This window comes from Haliaeetus leucocephalus, unplaced genomic scaffold (genome assembly GCF_000737465.1).
Source record: "Haliaeetus leucocephalus isolate CR32 unplaced genomic scaffold, Haliaeetus_leucocephalus-4.0 Scaffold473, whole genome shotgun sequence".
In the NCBI taxonomy this organism is placed as follows: Eukaryota; Metazoa; Chordata; class Aves; order Accipitriformes; family Accipitridae; genus Haliaeetus; species Haliaeetus leucocephalus.
In genome coordinates this window covers 2092985-2098984 of record NW_010972909.1, presented here as the reverse complement: position 1 = coordinate 2098984, position 6000 = coordinate 2092985, and positions in this window count along the sequence as shown.

The window sequence follows — 6000 nt, the reverse complement described above, 5'->3', positions numbered from 1 at the left end:
TTCTGGAAAGGCTGCGATCAGGGGAGAGGGCTTGCGAGTACCTCAGCTGCACTGATGTCCTCACCAGCCTGGGGTGGGATGCCTCCCCATGCCTCCGTTGAGGCAGCAGCCACGGCTCTGGAGCAAGGGGATGCTCAGCCGGACAGGGGAGAGCACCTCTCTTAAAGCATGAACCTGCTGACATTCCCCTTCCCCAGCGCTGCTCCACTGAAAAAGCAGTCCCTCGTGGGCGCAGAGCTGTTTCTGGCACAGCTTGTCCTCCAAGAGAGGGAGCCCACCCCAGAGCGGGTGGACCAGGCTCCCAGGGCAAGGCCTGCCGCTGAGGATGGTTTCAGAGATTGCAACATGGAGCCAGGCTATGAGGAAGCCAAGATTACCACGGCATGTCCTCTTCTGCCCCGCCGTGCAGTCGGTTTCCCTCCAGGCGCTGTGTGAGAAAGTGAGTGTGGATTTAATTGCCGTGGTGGCACAACATCCAGATGTTTTGAATACTTCTGTAGATTCCTCCTTGTTTGTGATGTGGTTAGGGTTGCTGGCAGCAAGGTGGGGAGCGTTTTGCTTTGTGTCAGAGGAGAGAAAGTGATAACCCGCTGGGATGGATGGGTGTCTGCTGCTCACGGAGCCACCGCTGCTGCTGCCCACAGTGCTGGGGGGGCACGTTGGAGCTGGAGAAGTGCGGGACCCCAGAGGCCCCTTGGCAAGGTGGAGACGGTCTGGCACGGGCAGAGCAGCCCGGGGGTGAAGGCTGCTGGGCTCAGCCCTCAGACGGGGGCTGGAGGTGGAGGTGCAGAAGCAGGGAGCGAGGGCTTCTGCCCTGCTCAGCTCCACCTCATCACAGCCATAGCTCTGGAATGAAGATCTGGCACCTATTTGATCCTGCTAACACCTCTGGGTGAAGCACTCGTAGATGGTGTATGCGTTTGTGACTGGTTGCAGTTGCTGAGATGTTCTGAGTAAGATGATGCTGAGGGTCTCTAGAAATTTAAGCATTATATATTGAAAAAAGGCAATGTTGGGACATACAGATGGTCCACAGTTATCTACCATTGGAATGCAGTGCCTGTCTTCTTTATGAAGTGCCTTGTGTTCAGTATGACCCCTAAGTATGAAAGCAACACTGGTTAAAACAGGTTTTTCTCTCTAAGAGGTAAGGTACTCCTGCGATGAGCAGGGAGTTGGACTCAACAATCCTTATGGGTTCCTTCCAACTTGAGATATTCTATGATTCTGAACAAAACCTGACTTCAGTCAGGACACCAGATGCAAATCTCCTGGGGGGTTCTGGATGCAGAGCTGGGGCTAACTGTTGCCTCTCTGGCCTCACCTCCAGCTGGACCTAGCCAATGCATCCCACTCCCCTTGCAGTTCCTAGCAGTCCACACCCAGCTCACGGCCCCATGCCACTGGAGTTATTGACTCCAGTTAGATCCCAAGAGTACAAACTTACAGCCCTGCAGTTCAGCTACTGGTAACTGAAACTCCTGTGAAGTCCTACAGTATGTGGACAGGGTAGCAGTAGGAGCTAGCATATGCTTTATATAGGTGTGCAGGACAGGTCCAAGTACCAACCAGCATTAAAGGCTGACTGCATGAAAAAAATTAAACTACTGTTTGAAATATTTGCTGCAACTGCTTACAGAGGATTATGCATGCACTCTGACTGGACCCTGCATCTCAAGACACAGCTCAGATTGCAGATGAAGCACCTCTCTAGCCGAGGATGTTGCTTTGGAAGGGCACTGCCTGCACCTGCCTGAATGTCTGGATACGAACTGTCACTTACTGCTTTCGGTCTGTCTGATAAGCGCTACGCACTGATTTTAGCTGGGCTCTCATGCTGACAGCTGCTGAGTTTGCGCTTCTGCATGCAGTGGTGGTAATGGATGTTGCGGTTCCCATCTTGGGTCAGGTGTTTGATTAATGTCAATCTGGTTTCATTCTTGCTGTGCCAGTTTATCACACTGAGTTACAGGGCCCTGCTTCCTGGGAAGGTGCTTTGGGGAACAACACGCCAGCGTTGGCAGGAGCAGAAGTTGTTGCAGACCTAGGCTGTATTTTCTGCAGTCTCCTTCTGCTGTGAGTGCATGCAGCTGTAACTTTCAACAAGCTCCTTCTTCTTGTATCTTTGTCTCCTTGATGGAACAAACGGCCCCTGAGCATCCTTTTCTCCCCTCCTAATGTTGGGAGATCAGCTCTGCATCTGTGGCTGTAGCTATCCCACTAGTAGTGTTCCTCACCTTATCGGCTGAACCAGTTCCCTGAAAGCTAGTGCAAAGATCACGCGGGAGGTGATTTTTGTTTTGTTTTTTTAAGAAGAAAAATGTTTCTGCATTTTATATATAGTCTAAGGGCCCACACAAAGAAAAATTTTCTAATTGTTCCTGATGCAATGTGTTTGGCAGTGAGAAAAAATGTGGGTGGGGAGTACAACACCTATTGCAATATCCTTCTCACCTCCTTGTAGGGGGAGGGAAGAGAACGAAAACAATTTGTCTTTGGCAAGTGTTTGTGCTTTTCTGTAGGGCTCAGAAGAGGAGCCTGAAGTTGTTGACTATAAATGCAAGCAAAGGTCTGCACACCTAATGTAGTATCTGTGCAAAGGTGCAAAAAAACCTAAGCAGCCTGCAGGGTTAAATTAAATTAACGAATGTGATACATTTAGGGGAAGAAACAGAGTGGAGGGACCAGCAGCCAGGACTATTTGGTTGCATTGTTGGCTTGGAAAAGTGATTCATCATGTGCTTGAATAAGTCAAATACAGGAGGTGCTGGGGTGCACACCAGGAGAAGCGCTCGGGGCAGAGGCCTGAGCGCGGCGTGGCTCTGCTGCCTGCATGCTGCCCACGCCAGCAAGTGGTCACGCTCAGGGGATTTCTGGAGCCTGTGGCAATGGGAGCTCCTCCCGTGACGCTAAACAACAAAACTGACCCCCCCCCAAAATCCCCTTGGTGTTTTTCTTGGACTTCACCACGCAGCAAAGGACCAGAAGGGTTCAAGGGGAGGGGAAATGGCTCAGGGGTAGTCAGGGACATTAGGAAAGTACCCGCTGCCTCTGTGAGCAGAGCAACACCCGTCTAGCTTGCAACACCCATCGTTTTTCCCCAGCTCGTCTTCACTGAGGCTGCAAAGATCAAAATAGTGGTGGGAGCTGGCAAGTGAATATCTTGTGGATTTCAGAGCCTGGGAATTACAGCAATCTTGTGTGGAGGTGGTTACTTCTGTGGCCAACTCCTTATCCAAGACGAAAGGGCTGGTTTTTGGAGGGTGCTGGAAGTGCGCGTCGCAGTGCCAAGGAAGCAGCCGGGAGACTGTGATGTGTTGTGGATAATCAGATGTAACTTGTACTGAAGTGAACTCTCTTTCTGGCAGAGTTTTATCTTGAAAGGATGGAGCTTCTCTCTAAAACCTACATGCAGGGTGGTCTTGCCACCAGAGACCACTGGTGGAGGGCAACAGTGTTGTCTGGGGAGATGTGGTGCAGCGCCTATGAAAGGCGGCAGGGTCCGGCCACGGGAACTGGGGCTTCCCGTACGAACCACGGGAGCGCCCCGTGCTGCTGCTTGGGTCTTCAGAATTCCTCTGCCTTGCTCTCGTTCCGCTACCCGGCCACGAAAGGCATTAAACCCCGGACAGAGGAGCTGTAGGCTCTTTTGAAGCAGACCTGTTGGGTTTGTTGGCCACTCTCAGATGGTTGCAAAGAACACTTGGGGGTGTGTGTGGTGTAACTGAAAGGGAGAAAGTGAATGGCAAGGGCTGCAGTTGAAACCCTCAGAGAGCTGTGCACATACAAGCTCTTTTAAAGCACGTCAGCCAGCTGCCTGCACCTGCTCAGATAGCAGCACAGCCGCTAGCTTTGCTGTTCTACAGTGTGCAAAGACTGTGCCATGCCCCAGGAATTCAGTTTTCCAGCCTGATTTGCTTGGAAGTGAATTGTTGTAGAGCTGTGTTGGGTAGGGACGGGTGGTTAGATGACAGAAAACACAAAGAAAATGGCAGCATGGAGCTCCGTGGGAAGCAGATGGCTACAGAGAGCTGGCCCAAGTGGGGATCTGGCTGGGCTGCGGTTTCCCGATTGCTTTAAGCAGACCGAAGTCTTCTCTCCCTGCTTTGGGATGTGTGTTCCCTCTGTCCATCTTGCAGCTGCATTGCTCTTTGTGCAGTTGGGCGGTGAGTCAGATCGTGGAGCTGAAGCAGCTGAAAACCAGCCTCTTCTTTCTGTCCAGGTTATTTTTGCCTAGGTCGGTGTGCGTGGTGGCTGCCCAAGGGCTGGTGCTGGCACTGGAAGGGTGGTGGGAACACATGGGAGGACCTGGGTTTACCAGAGTAACACCCGAGGCTGAAGGTGTGGGGGAGAGGCTCCTTGGGGTAAGCCGGGTTGCATTGGCTGCTCCAGAGGATGGGTCACAGGAGCGGTTAGAGCTGGGAAGCTGGTTCTCTAACATATTTTTGTCCTTTTTTCCCCCCTTGTTAGTGTCAGTCACAGCTGTGTGTGCCTCTCGTTTCTGCAGCTGCTCCTGGAAGCAGCGTGTTGTCTCCTGCTGGTTTGTAACAATTCACACTTGCTGGTGGGCTGACACCTCTTCTTTCCCACATAGGCACATCCATTCCTGTATTCAGACAGATTTACTGTGCTACATTCTCAATTTGGTTGCATGTTAAGACACTGTTAATTTTCACGGATGGAAAAGCTGGCCTACACACTCAGGGACAGTTCCTGTGTCCATGGCCCATGATTTATATTCAATTTTGTTTTGTTTCAGCATTCATAAGATTTAAATTTTGACCAAATAGTTTGCCTGATTGGTTATGTTATTACCACAGCAGCTGAGATATAATCTGTGAAGCTGGAGGTAACACCTCTTGGTTTGAGTCCTGGTGGAGGATAGGGGCAGATGTCACCTCTGCGGAATGAACTCCTCGGGGAAGCTGGGCTTAACAATAGAGCGGGTTACCAGCCCTCAGTCATAGCACAAAGCCTGTGAATTTTTTTTGTGGCTTCCTAGGGATGCTGGTAAGACTGCTATGAAATGGGAGATAAAAGAGCAAAAGACGAAGGACAGTTATTTTGTGGAAATTGCTCACTCATTGCACACAGACCCCATGTGGCTGGGACCCACAAGAGGCATCTGTCTTACATAAAAAGTATCAAGGTGGAAAAAGTAGGAGTGAACTAGAGACAGAAGATGCTCATTTTCTGACCAGGACTGCTTAAATGGCTCTTGAAAAGGTGAATAAATTGTTTTTCCCTTTGCTTTTCTGGCAAGTCAGCCTTGGCTCTAATGCGCTCATTACAAATAACCTTGTGCCCATCTCCAACAGGTGGAGAGGAGCAGGAGCACTCTGCCCTCCTCTCCGCAGCAGCAGCTACAGCTGCTCAGCAAAACCTCACAACGCTTTCTTTTTTTGTTGTTTTCTTTCCGAAAAATGACTTCTCAACCTGAGACGTGAGGCTTGGTTGACATTTTGTGGAGGACGAATGAAAAAGGGCAGAGCTGAAAGTCTTCCTTCTTCTGTAAACAAAAGCCGGGAGAAAAACAGTTGTTTTGAATTTAAAGAAATGTTTTCATTGGAAAAATGAATAATTTCCTGAAAGACTTACAACCAAATGAAAAATGTTTCCTTCTTTCTCAAATTCTTTTGGATAAATATTTACCCTTTTGCAATCGGCCTCTCACACCCGTAGCTGTGCTCTGTTGTTTGCTTTTCAGCAGGGACCGGGCATCTCTCCCTCTGTCCCTTCCCATGCTGTGCACGTCTCCTTCGCCCACAGATGCTTCACTTAGGGGACATCCCCCGTCGCCCCAACCCTTTTGGTGATGGTCTGGAGCACGAGAGCTGAGTTCGTAATCCCAAGGCAACTCACCACTTCTTCTCTCAGACACCACCTAAAAAGGTCTCTATTGGGTCACCTGCCATGAAGGTAAAAGGGTGGCTTTACCCTGCCTTGCTAGCGTGTCTTTGTCATCTGCGTGTCCCAGACCAGAAGCATTTGGGAAAACAG